The following is a 17,324-nucleotide window of genomic DNA, read 5'->3' as shown; positions in this document are numbered from 1 at the left end:
CCAAAATGTAAGTGAAGTTATATTTGCTTTACAGAATCCTCAAAAATGATAAAGCTGCAATTCTAGTACAAATACAAAACCATAAATAAAATAAATGTGACAGGGACTTCCCCGGTGGTCCAGTGGTTAAGACTTCGCCTTCCAATGCAGGGGGTGCAGGTTCTATCCCTGGTCGGGGAGCTAAGATCCCACATGCCTCGGGGCCAAAAAACCCTGAAAACATAAAACAGAAGCAATATTGTAACAAATTCAATAAAGACTTTAAAAATGGTCCACATTTTTTAAAAAAATCTTAAAAAAAAATAAATGTGACAGTTTTCTATTTAGGGTGAGAGAGACAAGAAATAGAGGGACCCAAGATGTGCATAGTTTCCTTGAGAGTGGGGTGGGGGAAGGATGTCGGAGAGGAAGACATTAGGCTAAAGAATTCAGCAAACCACCTTTGAGGCAGTGCCCTCACCACTGTGCAGTGAGGACGAAGTATGGGGAGAGGGCAGCTGTCCAAGGAGAGGTGCTGAACGTTTCTGAGTTGATTGTTAAAAACTGGCTGGGGAGGGAGTGGAGTAAATACCGCTACTCTCGGTAGCTTTTTATTATTTTTAAACAGGACTCTCAAAAAATACCTGAATGACATGGACTTAATTTCTTCTCAATAAGCTCTAGGAATTAGTCTTATCAGGCAGGCTTGGCAAGCCTATTCTCCCCATGGAGTTGGGAAGAAGAGAAAAATATGTGAGAAATGTCTTTGTTGTAACTGTATCTCCAGGATATAACACAGGGTCTGACAGAGCAGTCGCTGAACACGTGACTGCGGTAATAATGCCACACTGAATGCTGTGACTCTTGTGCAGAGCTGTTTGTCCAGGAAGGAAACAAAGCAGAGCCTCTAACCTATGGACATTTTGTTTGCATTCTTCTGAGGGTTAAGGACCCTTACCCTTCCTTCGGCTCTTCTGTAGAGATAGAAATAGTCTAGATTTATGTCTTAATTACAGTTAAAAGTTCATAGAAGCTTTTACTTGTATGGAATTTGGTCACTTCATTTAATTTCTTTGGATTATCTGTACACTCTCCTTTTTGTACTGCGGTCTACTTTACACGTTTGCTAAATGAAAGATTCTAAGAGGCTTGCCATCATGCTGACACCTGCAATTCGTCTCTCTTGGGCCCCGTGTGAGAGAGACTTGGAAAAATGCAGCCTTCAGTCGGCCATGGGGATGAGCTGTTATTTTTCACGGTCTGACTGAAGTTCTAGTTGCCCTTGACTGCTTCCTGGGATGCTACTATCATATTCAGATAGAAAAAAAAATGATAGCTTAAGTGAAAACTTAGAAACAGATGGTTTTTATCTAAAATTTTACCGCTTTTGAGAATTTCTACATCCACTCAGGCATCCTTTATTCCCCCCATACTTTTGAGATTTTATCTTTTCAAAACATTTTGATCAAATAGACTCGCTGACTTCTGCTTTTGGACAACATGGAGTAACAGGGACAGATTTATCCTCTTGACTGAAACAACTAAAAAAAAAAAAATGGCCATATATAAGAAAACAATGATATTCAGAAACTGGACCTCAGGCAGCCCAAGGCACTGGTCCTTAAGAGAGGGTAAACTGATAAGCTGAGCCCTATGATTGCTCTAGCTTACTTCCTAGAGAGAGTTTTAGGCCACTGTACAGGAAGGGGGACCCAAGTGAACTGATTATAGTCAATTTCTAGGTACTGTGTAATTACGTTTGTAAATTTTCCAGCTGGGCCTTTGTACTAGAGATATTTCCATGAAGGTTTATGTTCTAGCCATGTCCACAGCCTTCTTCTGGGGAAAATTGCACTCTCCCCTTCTTTCTGATTAAAGTTGCCATGGCATAGCGTGTGCAGTGATCAATCAGTGACCATATCCCTCATCCTCTGGGTTTTTGTGTGTGTGTGTGTGGTACGCGGGCCTCTCACTGTTGTGGCCTCTCCCGTTGCGGAGCACAGGCTCCGGACGCGCAGGCTCAGCGGCCACGGCTCACGGGCCCAACCGCTCCGCGGCATGTTGGATCTTCCCGGACCAGGGCACGAACCCGTGTCCCCTGCATTGGCAGGCGGATTCTCAACCACTGCACCACCAGGGAAGCCCTGGACCCTATTTTTGAGAGCTGTGTGTGTGAATTTAGGTGTCCCCCCGCCCTCTGTTTTGGTCGTTTTAAGGATACAAAAAATCTTATTAGTGAAGGTAACTTATCATTAGTGTCATTATTATTAAAATACTGCAGCACATAATGAAAAGTCAAACAATACTAAAAAGTTCACAGTAATTGAGTCTCCCTTTCGACCTAGACTCAGGAAGCTGATTGTCATCAATAGTTTCTCTGTGTCTTTAGTAAAAAAATTCAATTGTTCATGTATATACATATGTATTTACATAATGAGAGTATTTCTATTGAATACTTACTATTCCACTATGTATGTTCTGTAATATACACATATGTATTACTAAACAGAATATCTTAGTGATACCTTCATAGCAACATGTATATATATCTACTTTATTCTTTCTAACTGCTGTATACTATTCTTTTATGTAGGCATAATATTATTTATTTAACCAGTCCCCTATTGACAGACAATTAGAGTTCTTTGAGATCTTTGCTATTGTTATGCTGCAGTGAGTATGCCTGTATATATGTCTTTGGTAATGTTCAAATATACTTGTTAGATACACTTTTAGAAGTGGAATTGCTGAGCTAAAGGATATCTGCATATTTTATTTTGATCATGTCAAATTACCCTCCAAAGACATTTTTGCTAATTATACTTCTTATCAAAAATGAAAAACAGTGAGTCTTCATCGACATGGTAAAACTGATCTTTGTTAATCTTCTAGGTGAAAATAAAATGTTGTTTTACTTTGTATTCTATTGATTTCAAATAAAACTGAAAAACTTCAAAAAATTTTCAACTTTTTTCTATACAATGCATGTTTTGCTCCTATTTCTATTAATTTTTTGATTTATTCCTCAATCGATTTGTGAGAATGCTTCATAAATTATGGAAATTGGGCTTCCCTGGTGATGCAGTGGTTGAGAGTCCGCCTGCCGATGCAGGGGACGCGGGTTCGTGCCCCGGTCCAGGAGGATCCCACGTGCCGCGGAGCGGCTGGGCCCATGAGCCGTGGCCGCTGAGCCTGCGCGTCCGGAGCCTGTGCTCCGCAACGGGAGAGGCCACGATAGTGAGAGGCCCGCGTACCGAAAAAAAAATATATATATATGGAAATCACCAAAATACACTTTCTTATTAGATTTACTTGGTGAAAGCAATACATGTCTATGATTGTAGACATTTAATGACATTTCCAGTAATGACTAATATCCAAGTTTGATTAGCCTTTGATAAATATTGACACAATAACTTCATACTAATTTGTTACAGGTCAAAAGAGAATGTTCCATATGCATCATTTGTTTAGTCATGAGTACTTTCTGTATACTTTGCAGTAAAATTTACACAAAGTACAATATATAGGTACTAGGGATTATTCTGCTCCATTCGAGTGGCTCTTTCCTTGAACTTAAGTAGTTTCCTCATAGTTTGTGTTGGTGAGTGTTCAGCTGAGGACTTGAGGAAAGCCCTCTGTTACTCTCCAAATCTCTGTCTCTGCAGCCCTCTCCTTTCTGGTACTTTGCCATGGGAACTCTAGATGCCTTACCCTCTTCAGACGCCCACTTCTGTCTCCTCAATGCAGGAAGACTCTTACTCAATCCAGAGTTATTCCAAACATTTAAGCAAAAGAGCCAGTGAATTCTTTTTCTTAAACCAGATTGCATAAGGATTTTTGTTATTTGCATTGAAACAATCCCACCTGTTTATTGAACTTTATGGAGCTTTTTAAAATTTTTTTTTGCGGTACGCAGGCCTCTCACTGTAGTGGCCTCTCCCGTTGCGGAGCACAGGCTCCGGACGCGCAGGCTCAGCGGCCATGGCTCACGGGCCCAGCCGCTCCGCGGCATGTGGGATCCTCCCGGACCAGGGCACGAACCCGCGTCCCCTGCATCGGCAGGCGGACTCCCAACCACTGCGCCACCAGGGAAGTCCCAGAAGTGACATCTTTTTGACACAAAATCATCCAGTTCATGAAAGTTACATACCTATTCATTTATTTGGATCTTCTTTTAGGAGTTTTAATATTGTGTTATTATTTTCTTCATAGACAATTTTAGACTTAGTCCTTTTTTTGTTGTTGTTGTTACTTTGTTGGGTTATCTATCTATTTAGTTTTATGGAAATAGAACATTATATTGTATCATGAAACAAGAGAATATTGCTTCAAAAAGAGTGTGATCAACAATTCAAACTGCTCCTGAAGGGTAATGATGAAGAAATAGCTGTGGATTTGACAATTAGAAAGACACTGGTATCACTTAGGAGACTATTTATTGGCTCAGATATATGTACATTTGAATTCCAGCACCACCTGTCATTAAGCTATATGAGTTGAAGTACTCCACTGAGTAAAATGATAAAGTCTTCACCACAGGATTATTGTGTGGGCTACATGAGTCAAAATGTGTAAAGCATGTAATATTTCCCAGCTAATAAGCTGTGAAAGGAAGAGGAAGATATGACAGCAGATTAAAAGAATATTAGAATGGAAAATAGGATTTTTATTAGACCACTAAAGAATTAAATCTGTGGATAGGAAAAGGGGAAAATTCTAGTTAATAAATAGACCTGGAAGATATTTAAAATAAGGCTGATCAAATAAGAATGATCAAATGGAACAGGATAGAAAGCCCAGAGATAAACCCACACACATATGGTCACCTTATGTTTGTTAAAGGAGGCAAGAATATACAATGGAGAAAAGACGGCCTCTTCAATAAGTGGTGCTGGGAAAACTGGACAGCTACATGGAAAAGCATGAAATTAGAACACTTCCTAACACCATACACAAAAATAAACTCAAAATGGATTAAAGACCTAAATGTAAGGCCAGACACTATCAAACTCTTAGAGGAAAACATAGGAAGAACACTCTTTGACATTAATCACAGCAAGATCCATTTTGACCCACCTCCTAGAGAAATGGAAATAAAAACAAAAATTAACAAACAGGACCTAATGAAACTTAAAAGCTTTTGCACAGCTAAGGGAACCATAAACAAGACGAAAAGGCAACCCTCAGAATGGGAGAAAACATTTGCAAACCAAGCAACTGACAAAGGATTAATCTCCAAAATATACAAGCAGCTCTCGCAGCTCAATATCAAGAACCAAACAATCCAATCCAAGAATGGGCAGAAGACCTAAACAGACATTTCTCCAAAAAAGGTATACAGATTGCCAACAAACACATGAAAGGAGGCTCAACGTCACTAATCATTAGAGAAACACAAATCAAAACTACAATGAGGTATCACCTCACACTGGTCAGAGTGGCCATGATCAAAAAATCTACAAACAATAAATGCTGGAGAGGGTGTGGAGAAAAGGGAACCCTCTTGCACTGTTGGTGGGAATGTAAGTTGATACAGCCACTATGGAGAACAGTATGGAGGTTCCTTAAAAAACTAAAAATAGAACTACCATATGACCCAGCATTCCCACTACTGGGCATATACCCTGAGGAAAACCATAATTCAAAGAGAGTCATATACCACAATGTTCATTGCAGCACTATTTACAATAGCCAGGACATGGAAGCAACCTAAGTGTCCATCAACAGATGAATGGATAAAGAAGATGTGGCACATATACACAATGGAATATTACTCAGCCATAAAAAGAAATGAAATTGAGTTATTTGTAGTGAAGTGGAGGGACCTAGAGTCTGTCATACACAGTGAAGTAAGTCAGAAAAAGAAAAACAAATACCATATGCTAACACATATATATGGAATCTAAAAAAAAAAAAAGGTTCTGAATAACCTAGGGGCAGGACAGGAATAAAGATGCAGACGTAGAAAAGGGACCTGAGGACACGGGGAAGGGTAAGGGTAAGCTGGGACGAAGTGAGAGAGTGGCATGGACATATATACACTACCAAACGTAAAATAGATAGCTAGTGGGAAGCAGCCGCATAGCACAGGGAGATCAGCTCGGTGCTTTGTGATCACCTAGAGGGGTGGGATAGGGAGGGTGGGAGGGAGACGCAAGAGGGAAGGGATATGGGGATATATGTATACATACAGTGGATTCACTTTGTTATACAGCAGAAACGAACACAACATTGTAAAGCAATTATACTTCAATAAAGATGTTTAAAAAAAAAGAGTGATCAAAGCAGAGTGGATAGTCTCAAAAGCAGACAGTGTGACAGAGCAGAAAATGGGATGAGGAAGGAGACACTTGAACCAAATGGGAAAACAGTATTTTGGAGCCATTTAGCATAGTGTCAAGTAGCCTTACACTTGTCCACATCCCATAAACATATATTTGATTTTCATCATATTAGGATATTTTTTTCAAAATGATACCATTAGAAATAGTTAACATATTCTTCTTAGTAATGAAGGAATTGTGTTATAAATTTTATAGTGTGCCAAAAACAATTAAACTGAAAAGCAAATGTTAGTGTCATGGTTTGGATTAAGCTATCTAGAATATTCAATAAATCAGAATTACTCCTTGCCTGGTGATAGTATATAAAGGAACTTTTATTATAGCTTAGTGGTAAATTTATTCGACTTGTTAAGGCTCCTCTGAAGAGTAACTGGGACTGAATGGATGACAAACTTGGAAAGATTATGAAGTTAAAAGGAAAAGGAGATAAAACAAAAGAAATAAATCCTTAATCCTTTGTTCAGGAAATGTTTAGTCTTATTGTGTCCAATAAATCAGGGAAACACAATCAAAATGTCAAGATTCAATAAGCATCATCCTCTCTGTAACTTTTTCTCCCATTTTCTTTCTTAACAACAGTTCTTTGTATTTCTGATTTAAACCAGACCAAGCCTTTTTGCAACTGCATGCATTTTAAGTCTCATTTATATTAGGGGATCACTCTAGGTTAAAAAATAAGGGAAGGGGCTTCCCTGGTGGCACAGTAGTTAAGAATCCACCTGCCAATGCAGAGGACATGGGTTTAAGCCCTGGTCCAGGAAGATCCCACGTGCCATGGAGCAACTAAGCCCGTGTGCCACAACTACTGAGCCTGTGCTCTAGAGCCTGCGAGCCACAACTACTGAGCCCACGTGCCACAAGTACTGAAGCCTGCGCACCTAGAGCCTGTGCTCCACAACAAGAGAAGCCACCGCAATGAAAAGCCCGTGCACCACAGCGAAGAGTAGTCCCAGCTCGTCGCAACTAGAGAAAGCCCACGTGCAGCAGTGAAGACCAAACGCAGCCAAAAATAAATAAATAAAGTAAATAAATATTTTTTAAAAATAAGGGAAGGAATGAAGGTGGGAAATAAGAAAGGAGGATAAAAAACAAATAAGGAAGGAAGGGAAGAATAAAAAGATAGAAGAGAAACAAGGAAGGAAATGTCAATTGAATACAATAGCAGAAGGAAGTGCAGCAAAATAGACACCTCCAGTTCCCAAACTCTGATTTACCCTTTTAAAGCAATTTTTTTTGACCCAATAAGAGCACATGTTACTCTCTTACAGATTCACAATGTACATTAGTACGTTAAGGACTTGGAGAGAGAGAATGAGTTTAACTTGTTTAACTCGACATTTCCCAAACGTATGTTCATGGTATGCACATGGGTCCTTGTGAAACAACTATTAATGCCATAGAAATTTAATTCCCATGCAGCACACTTCAGGAAAAACTGGAGCTCACAATTTCAACTGCATGTATTTTTGAATTTTATTTTCTTCCTCTTAAGCACAACTTCTCTTTTTTTTCCAGCTTCATTGAGACATAATTGACATGTAACATTGTGTAAGTTGAAGGTATACTGATTCAGTTAATTCGATACACTTATATATTGCAATAATGATCACCACCATAGCGTTAGCTAACATTTCCATTACATTACATAATTACTATTTCTTTTTTGCAGTAAGAACATTTGAGATCTAGTCTCTCAGGAACTTTCAAGTATATAACGCAGTATAATTAACTATAATCATCATGCTGAATATTAGCTCCCCAGAACTTATTCATCTTATAATAAGAAGTTTGTATCTTTTGACAAATTTTTTTATCATTGGCTGGATTATCGTGCTGTATCAGTTGTGAAGCATGTCATTATATAATGCTCAATATCCACTATTCCAGGAACTACTGTCCATTAGATATGTGTATCACATGCTTTCTAAGCCATGGTTCTTTGGTCTTTGAAGATATGGTTTAAATAAAAGAAAAAATGAAATGGGCTGAGAGGTCCCCAGGCCTCTATTTTGAAAGATAGGTAGGTAGAATCATGGCCTCCAAAAAAGTTCATGCCCTGATCCTTGGAATCTGTGAATGTGACTTTACATGGCAAAAGGGACTTTACAGATGTGATTAGGAGCAGAATCTAGAGATGGAGAAGTTATTTTGGATTATTTAGGTGGCCTTAACCTGATCGATCACCTGAGTCTTTAAAGTAGAGAACGTTTCCCTGATGCAAGACAACCAGAGAGATGGCAGCATGAGAAGGACCATTGTTAACTTAGAAGGTGGGGGAAGGGAACCGTGAACTATAGAATGTGGCAACCTCTAGAAGCTGGAAAAGGCCTCTGGAAAGGAATACAGCCCTGTTGATATCTCAATTTTATCCCAGTAAGACCTGTGTCAGACTTCTGACCTATAGAACTGTAAGATAATATATTTGTAAAGTTTAAGTCATCAGTTTGGGGGAATTTATAATGGCAGCAATAAAAATCTAATTCCATAAATAAGTGCAAGAAGGTAGGATAGAAAATATTTGGATTAAACAACCTCCTCTAGTAAAAAATGATTTAGCACACTTGTATTCTGGCACTGTCATAGGCAGAATTCTAAGATAGCCTCCAAGACTCCTGGTATATACACGATTTTCCCAGTTATTCAATCAAACACAACTCTGAGTGCTGCTGCAAAAGTGCAGATTAATTGAGGTCCCATAATTGTTGACCTGAAAATAGGAGATTATCCTTTATGGGCCTGACAGGTTATTACTTGACAGGTAATCAGGTGAGCCCTTAAAAAGGATGGGGTTCTTGCTAGCAGAAGAGATTCAAAGAGTGAGAGAAATTTGACACCAGGGGGATTCTCCATTGCTAGCTCTGAAGATCTCCATTGTTTGTTGTAAAATTGTGGGCAGTCTTCAAGAGTTAAGAGTGGGCCCCAGCTGATAGCCAGCAAAGAAATAAGGACTTTAGTCCTACAACCACAAAGCACTGTACTCTGCCAACAATGTGAATGAGCTTGAAGAGCACCCATAGTTCCAATGAGAGCACAGTCAACATCTTGGTTTCAGCTTCATAAAATCCTAGGCAGAAAGCCCAGTCTTACTGTGCCTTGACTTTTGACCTTCAGAACTATGACTTAATCAATGGTCTTGTTTTAAGCTGCTAACTGTGTGATAATCTGTTACACATCAATAGAAAACTAATTCAGCCACATAATGACATAATTTTTTAAAGTTATCTAAAACTCCATTTCAGTCAATGATAGCATTTTCATGGGGCCTGAGGGAAGCACTTTCTGTCAGATCATATAACTTTGAGGAAAATTATGTATCCACGTGTGTGTCACAGAGCCCATCCTCATGCACTGTAGACTCGAACGAATAGGTTTTGATTTGAATTAAAAAGATTCCACACCCCCTATCATATTGGGGATCATTTTAAGGGATGTTCAACTTTAAACACCTCTACTCTCATGATGTCAATTTCCTATTTTCATTTGGCAAAACAAGGCTACTCTGTTTATTGAAAAGATGAAATACGCTTCTATCAAAAGACTAATAATGATCATGTCCCTCGAGTATGAGAATAGACTTCAAGGAATTGCATCAGGAGGAATTGAATGGAGAACACCAGGTCTGCTCCAGTGCCCAGTAAATGGTAATGCTCCAGGGCACTTGCTGATGTTACTAATAGAAGTGACCAGGATTTGGTGAGGAAATGCCCAGAGGGCACTGCATCTGAGTCAGGGGTCCGCAGGTCTTAAAAGCACAAATACTTACTGACTTTTGTCTTGATTGATCCTCTTGGCCTCCGTGCTAGAAGTTGAATGAACCATACTAAGACAAGGGACTCAAAAGGAGAGGGAGTAGGCAGACGAGACTCAGGAATAAAAGAACAATGCCAATGCTGAAGTCAGGACCCAGGTCTAAGAATAATAGACCATGCCAGAGTGGAAAGAACCTGGCCCTCATTTTGCTCATTTTTGAAACCAGATTTGCCAAGAGAATGCATTGCAATCCCATTTAATACAGACCAGCAAAATTTCTTTTTGGTGGACCTCAACCTGAATTCCAGGTTGTAGATAAACAGGGACCTGCAAAGGGAAATATGTGGTGGAAGCAATTGGTGAAAGTCTCTCACAACTTTTTCTATCCCAATCAGAAGCAGAACACATGTAGAAAAATATATGTTGTGTTAACATTAAACCATAGTAATATGAAAATATTTGGGTGGATTATAAGACTTAAAAACACCGTTGTCTTTTATCATACATGAGTTTAAAACAATTTGTATCTAACAAAATGAAGAACTCTTAACATCTAAGAGTTTTAAAGGAAAGCAATTCCTTGCTCATATAAATATGTCTGCTATGGCAACAGGAATTTTAAATCTGTGAGGAGCTAATATTAAGGGACAGGTTCTCTAGATCAGCTCTGTAAATGCAAGGCATTATTTGATTTAGATATAAGATTTTCATCACTTAATCATATAATTCAGTGAGATCTCTTTATTCTAACCGGAACTTCTTTTCAGAAGACTTGAATCACAAAGAGAGATATTGGCAAGAGGTAATGATTTGTTAAATGTATGAGACAATTATTTTAGGGATTAACATTTTGTCTATAAAATCTACTGATTGGGGACCTGATTTTATAGCAAGTGTATTTTGAGTTTAAAAAGTGAGAAAAAATATTTTTGTATGCTTATGGCACACACTGTCTAAAATTTTTTCTTTTAAGGGTGCTATGTAAAAAGCATTATCACTATCGAAAAGTAAAAGTTATTAGTTATCCAGAATTTGTTCAGTGTAAAGTTTGGACCTATTGTAATCTTTTGAGTCAAAAGTGAGTTGCCTCTGTGCCTTGATGGAGAAAAATCATTTTCCAGTTTGGGACAATGTTACTAAAGTGATTCTTAGAGACTGAAATGGAATAATTCTTTTGTGTAGATGCATAGTAATCTATTTAGAAAACATAAAAGCACTAAAGAATATATGCCCCACATTTAACCTTAGGGAAGTCCAGTGACCTCTAAAAGATGCATTGGCTATGTTTGTACTGAGGGGGATGGAGGGATGGCCAATGTCAGGACAGGTGTCATTTTCCATGTCCTCACTGGAGTTGTGGGCAGAACATGTATGGCAGCAATAATACTAAGCTGTGTTTAGAATAATCTGGAATCTTCCAATTGGACAAATTTTTGATCAAATAAATCAGATTTGGATGTTATTAGTTATAATACCAATTGAATCTTTGATATGCCTCAGTCTTCATGGATGTTATTTTTATTTATTTATTTATTTATTTTGGTGGTACATGGGCCTCTCACTGTTGTGGCCTCTCCCTTTGCAGAGCACAGGCTCCGGACGCGCAGGCGCAGCGGCCATGGCTCACGGGCCCAGCCGCTCCACGGCACATGGGATCCTCCCGGACCGGGGCACGAACCCATGTCCCCTGCATGGGTAGGTGGACTCTCAACCACTGCGCCACCAGGGAAGCCCCATGGATGTTATTAATTGCATTTCACTGCTGTTACTTTGCACCTATGTGACAGTGTGATGTTTGAGCAACATCAGATAGCAGGGTTTGTGGAGTAACCAGACAGCCACACTGGAAGCACCAGTTGTTCTCCTAGTCTTTCCCCTGGGTTTAGCTTTAATTTTTAATGAGTTTGCACCTGCTGAAGAGCTGAATCTCTACTAACCGGTATGGGGAATGACCGCGTGAGTTATTAAAACATATAAGAGCTTAGACAATGAGAAGGGAAAGGGCTACACCCTCAGTTGTTGAGTTAGTTGTAAAACAAATTCCTGGGAATTTAATGAATAAAATTTCTGTTGGCCTCACTTTTGGAATTAATGAGGTGGAAAATATGAAATAACATGTAACAGCCTTGCAACACAGAGAACCAGACCTAGAAGAATTTATTTTGGAGAAGGAATGTTTTCTAATCTTAGGTTCCTGTTTAGACTTATGACCACTAGCTGGCATGTGAATTCTAGTTAAACTCAGAAACTGTTTATTTTTGTAATTTTTGTCTGGGATTTTTCTCAATTTTTTGACTGTCAATAAAAAGGCTGATTGGCTGAGAGCTTAAACCAGGCCCCGCTGGAGTTCACTGAAGAACTTCAGTCAACAACCATTTGTCTGACACTTGTCTCAGGCTGGGGAGAAGGTTGGGGAAAAAAACCCATTCTGAGAAACTGGAGGCCTGGGTTTAGTTCTAGCTCTACCACTAGTTAGCTGCAGGTCTCAGAACAGTTATCTAACCTTCCTGGGCCTTGTTACCAGGTAAGTTCCCCAAAGTTTAATTTGAGAAACAGCAAGCTCCAGGCTGACAGATCTGGTTTTCCTAATGGTGCCTCCATCAGACTGCTGCCAAGGTTTAGGAAACAAAGAATGTTTGGTCATCTGGGACTTGGGGCAATTTCTTATCACCTGCAGGACTTGGTGCTTTGGAACATCCTTGATGGTACATAGCAAAACATATGACATATACAGATAATTCCAATCCAATCCAAAGTGGTGCCTTGCAAAATGTTCCTGAGCGTTCATGTCTCTTTCTGCAATGTAACAGACATTCTCATGAAATTCCTGCAGCATATTTCTTGGACAGTTATTGCTGTGTGACGTATATAGAGAAAAATGCTCCAATCTGAAGGGTCCTGCTCTCCTAGTCTTCACAAACTGAACACATCTGACTAATCGGTTTCCAAATCAAGAAATAGAGGGCTTCCCTGGTGGCGCAGTGGTTGAGAGTCCGCCTGCCGATGCAGGGGACCCGGGTTCGTGCCCCCGTCCGGGAAGATCCCACGTGCCGCGGAGCGGCTGGGCATGTGAGCCATGGCCGCTGAGCCTGCGCGTCCGGAGCCTGCGCTCCGCAATGGGAGAGAGGCCGCGACAGTGAGAGGCCCGCGTACCGCAAAAAAAAAAAAAAAAAAAAAAAAAAAAAGAAATACAACGCAAACAGGGCCACAGAACCTTGCTTGCTTCCTCTTCCAGTATTTCCTTGCCCAAGGATAGCCACTGTTTCTAATGGCATAGAGTGGTTTTAAAATGTCCAAAAAAACCCCGATGAAAAACAGAGATTGCCAGGTCCTAAGTTAGAGATCTTGACATGTCATTCAGAAATCTAATCCTTTGCCTGTGCCTGGATGAATAGGTACTACCCGTTTGGAAAACAGTTTGGTACTGTGTCTCAAGATCTCTTAACACATTTCTTCTATTCCATTCTTGGATTATCCAAGGGAATCCAAGATTTCCAGATTATCCAAGGAAAATCTGCTTAAAAAAGGATGACTTCATATTTATAAATATTTTCACTTCACAGTTATCTGTAATTATTAAACCAGAAAAGTAGCTCAGACATTCAACAATGGGTGAATCATTAATGAGTTCACAGATACAAACTATGAAACATTAAGCAGCTGTTAAAAGGGAAGACAGGGAAAGCACTTACCTTGTAATGTGTAGTAAAAAATTGAAAGTGCGAAATTACACTATGCTAGAACCATATCTTTGTAAAACTGAAATGCATATGGACAAGAACTGGAAAATATTTATGGAGCGATGTTGGTTACTTTCTATATCTGTTATGTTGTAAAATTGTTATCGTAATTAAAGTCTGATGGGGTTAAAAAAAAAAAAAAAGCTGACTGGTAGCTGTGCATGATTTTAGTTCCATGGTCAATTAAGCCTTCACAGAAGTATGAAAAGTTGAGTCTCAATTAAAGGAGACAGTCTGAGACCTGCCATTCTTGATATTTCCAGGTATTCAAATTCTAATGTAGAATTCACAGGAATATTTTCCACAATGCACATGGCCCAGAAGCAAACATTTTCTTTCAAAGGGATCATCAAAACCCTCTGAATTGTTTGTTTATGGTTCAGGAATCTTTACTGGCCTGTTGGGTTGGCAGAAGTCTCCTCTAAGGACCTCAAAATGTATCCCTGCTGGCACTGGTGATTTGACCAGATTATGTTTCAACCAGTCATTGGCTGAGCCTCATATAGACCTGTTTTCTCAGTTAACTGTCAGCACTGGGCTCTTCCCAATTAAAATCAGACTAATGACACTTCCAGCAGCTTGGCAACCTGCCCCTTGAGTTTACCATCTGTCACTGCTGCTGTTTTTAACTGATAAGCCCCCTATCTCAGGCTTAACCCAATAAGAAGTGTATTTCTCGCCCATGTCATTCTAAACAGGTGTTCTAATTGGTAGCCAGCATCTCCTAGGTAGTGATGCTTCATAGATCGGCAGCACGTGGTTTCCAAGTTGGCTGTCCTTGCTGGAAGAGGTAAGAGAATGAGGGATTCATGGTGGAGGTTTTTATGGGTCAAGCCTAGAAGTGGTGCGCCTCCCCTCCACTCGTATACCATTGACCCCAACTTAATCCCATGGCCAGATCTAACTGCAAGAGATACTGGGAAGTACAGTCTGTCTTTGAGCCCAAGAAGAGGAGAAATTGGGTTTGATGAATAGCTAGTTTCTGACACACGTACAACTGTACAACTATTTTCAGAGTATTTAAATTTTTAAAATTACTTTTCCCTTAGCTGCATTATTTGTGATTTCTCACATGTGAATTTTAAAAATTATTCAATTTGTCTCTGAAACATCTATTATAATTATAATTTTGCTGTACATTTTTTCAAGCTATGTATATACATATATATAGTACACATATATACATATAAAATATGTGTGTGTATGCATAATTCAAGGTTACATAGTTACATAAGCCAGATCCAGAACTTGAGACCAGGATTTATAACTTTGAGTCCACTGAGTGGTTTCATTTTATTATACTTCAACATCAAATATATAGAGAAGATGACAAAAAGGTCCATGAGTCAATACTTTTGATTAATATCATCTCTACTTTAAATTCCAGTACTGAGTAGTAAATATCTAGATAACTATCTTACGTTTTAGAGCCACTAGGGCATCAAATATTGGGATCTTTCTGTAATTACCTTTGCTACTTCTTCCATTCTTTTTCTTTTAGTATTAAATATTTCTTTATCAGATTGACTCAGAGATTTATCATAATCACTCTGGCAATTGAGGAGTTAGAACAAGGCATAAATAGGTAAATATAGGTATGGTGGAAGGCTGAGCTTTCTAAAAACTACAAAGGTACGGAGACCAAACTCACATCATTTGCCTCCCCCCTTTCCCCATATCCAATAAAGGGTATCCAATGGGAGAACAGCAGAAAAAAACAATGGTCCCTTTAAAATACAAAAACTGATATGGTGCTTGAATCAGAACTCTGACTACAAAAGCAACAAGAGGAGTGGGCTGATCTAGGTGGGTATGACAAGCTCTGAACCATGATGATGACACCAGTGTCTCTGTGTCACTGCCCAGGCCAGACAGCTGCTTCTCATTATCAGTGCCAAGTAGGATTCCAGGAGAGAGTAGAAAATTGTGCATAAAGAAACAAACTAAAATTCAGATAAACTCAGAGAGGAATTAGCTAGTTAGTGAAAAACGCTAAAAAGCCAGAACCATCTGGTGTAGGAAAAACTACCCTAAAAGAGACTGTCAACATTACAAATAGCAAAAGAACAGATAGCCTTCCCAGGGTAGAATGAGGGGAGGTGTTTTATTGTGGTCTGATAAGGTGAGTAATATGGAAGGATTGTTTCCAGGCAGCTGCTGCCCATTAGATGAAGGTGGTGAGAGACTCCACTGAGAGCCTTTCAGACAAAGTTATGTGAAAGTATGCACACACCAGAAACTATTGCAGATATTAGATTGATCATGCTCCAAGTTCTATTGTGGCTAGAATGTTTTCTGGGCAAAGGGAAAAAGGCCAGGTTTGGATTGTCCATACGTCTTAAACACTTAATAAAAAATTATATTATATTTATTCCTTGATATCCTCTGTTATTTGTCCAAGAGACGAAATATGATTCAGATTGTCTTCACAGGACTCTACTGATTGAAAAAGACATTTCTTGGCCTTCTTTTTCTCTTTCGATTCCTTAATTTTGTTTTTTTTGAATTTCAACTTTAAACTCATCGAAGGTAGAACCAACATTTATTGATGGTTTACTGCTTCCCAGACCTTGTCTCAGTACTTTCTCTCTTGTAATCCTCCATACAACCCTGTAAAGGAAATAACTGTAAAAATCACATTTCACAAATGAGGAAACTGCTTTGCTTAAGGATACAGTAAATGGCAGAACCAGAAAATTTATTGTATTTCTTAGTGCAAAGGTCATGCTCTTTTCCTAGATGTAAGGATCCCTGACACTGGGTTTGAGCTTGACTGATTTTTCAGCTTTTTCTCTTACAGTTAACATAGCAGCTTCTTCAATTTTCCTCTACTTTCTGCTCTCGGAGGCAACACTGGAGCCTCAGTCACTGTGTTTCTTGCAATCTTGGGCAAGTCGCTTCACTCTGTCCAATAGTAAAATGATGAGATTGGACTAGAGGAAATCACAGATCTCAACCAGCTTGGACAAATCTCCAGTCCAAGGACCAGGATGTGCCAACCTTTCAGCCACACTCCTTAATGCAATACCTATGAAGAATCTAGGAGGATTTTCCATTGCCAGGTAATGGCTCCCCTCACTTCTCCCCTCTTTGTAGGTAACTCTCTTTTAAAAGGTAAAAGTGGGGAAACGTCTCTGTTTGGCATCCACACTCAGAAAGCCTGGTGTGATGGTGAACATCAATTTCCCATTCATCAAGATGAATTCAAGCCATCAGTCATTTCACCCATCTGCAATCATCAGGAAAATACCTAAGTCACAGTTGGAAAACTCACGCATTTTTCCAGAAAGTAGAAAGTGTTTGCCTCTTTTCTAGACTGGCAGCTGGCTAAAAGTGCTTTCAAAAGACGCATGATGTCTAACCATTACGGGAAATTGGCTGCATGTGTCAATTTACACCTCTTCATCCTTACTGACTTAGTGTTTTCGTGATACTTGTATCATCACAGGAGCAAATGATAGGAAAGCATGGCAATTTCACTTACCCATGGAAGCAATTCACAAAAACA

General features: G+C 39.3%; 1 protein-coding gene across 8 annotated transcripts in view; it reads left to right on the top strand.

Moving 5' to 3' along the window:
- Window positions 1–17,324, top strand: part of FUT10 (fucosyltransferase 10) — a 434,768-nt gene that overhangs the window by 185,225 nt on the left and 232,219 nt on the right. For 3 of the 8 annotated variants that reach the window (XR_010838422.1, XR_010838415.1, XR_010838418.1), the window contains 2 exons: window positions 14,515–14,606; window positions 16,617–16,878. The exons of 3 other annotated variants lie outside the window; for them this stretch is intronic. The gene's annotated coding sequence lies outside the window, so the exon portion shown is untranslated. The remainder of the gene's footprint in view (window positions 1–14,514; window positions 14,607–16,616; window positions 16,879–17,324) is intronic. 2 more of the 8 variants (XR_010838419.1, XR_010838420.1) reach the window with 1 other exon arrangement.

The sequence above is a fragment of the Kogia breviceps genome, chromosome 20 (assembly GCF_026419965.1).
Source record: "Kogia breviceps isolate mKogBre1 chromosome 20, mKogBre1 haplotype 1, whole genome shotgun sequence".
NCBI classification, from domain to species: Eukaryota; Metazoa; Chordata; class Mammalia; order Artiodactyla; family Physeteridae; genus Kogia; species Kogia breviceps.
This window is presented reverse-complemented; position numbering and strand designations above follow the sequence as displayed.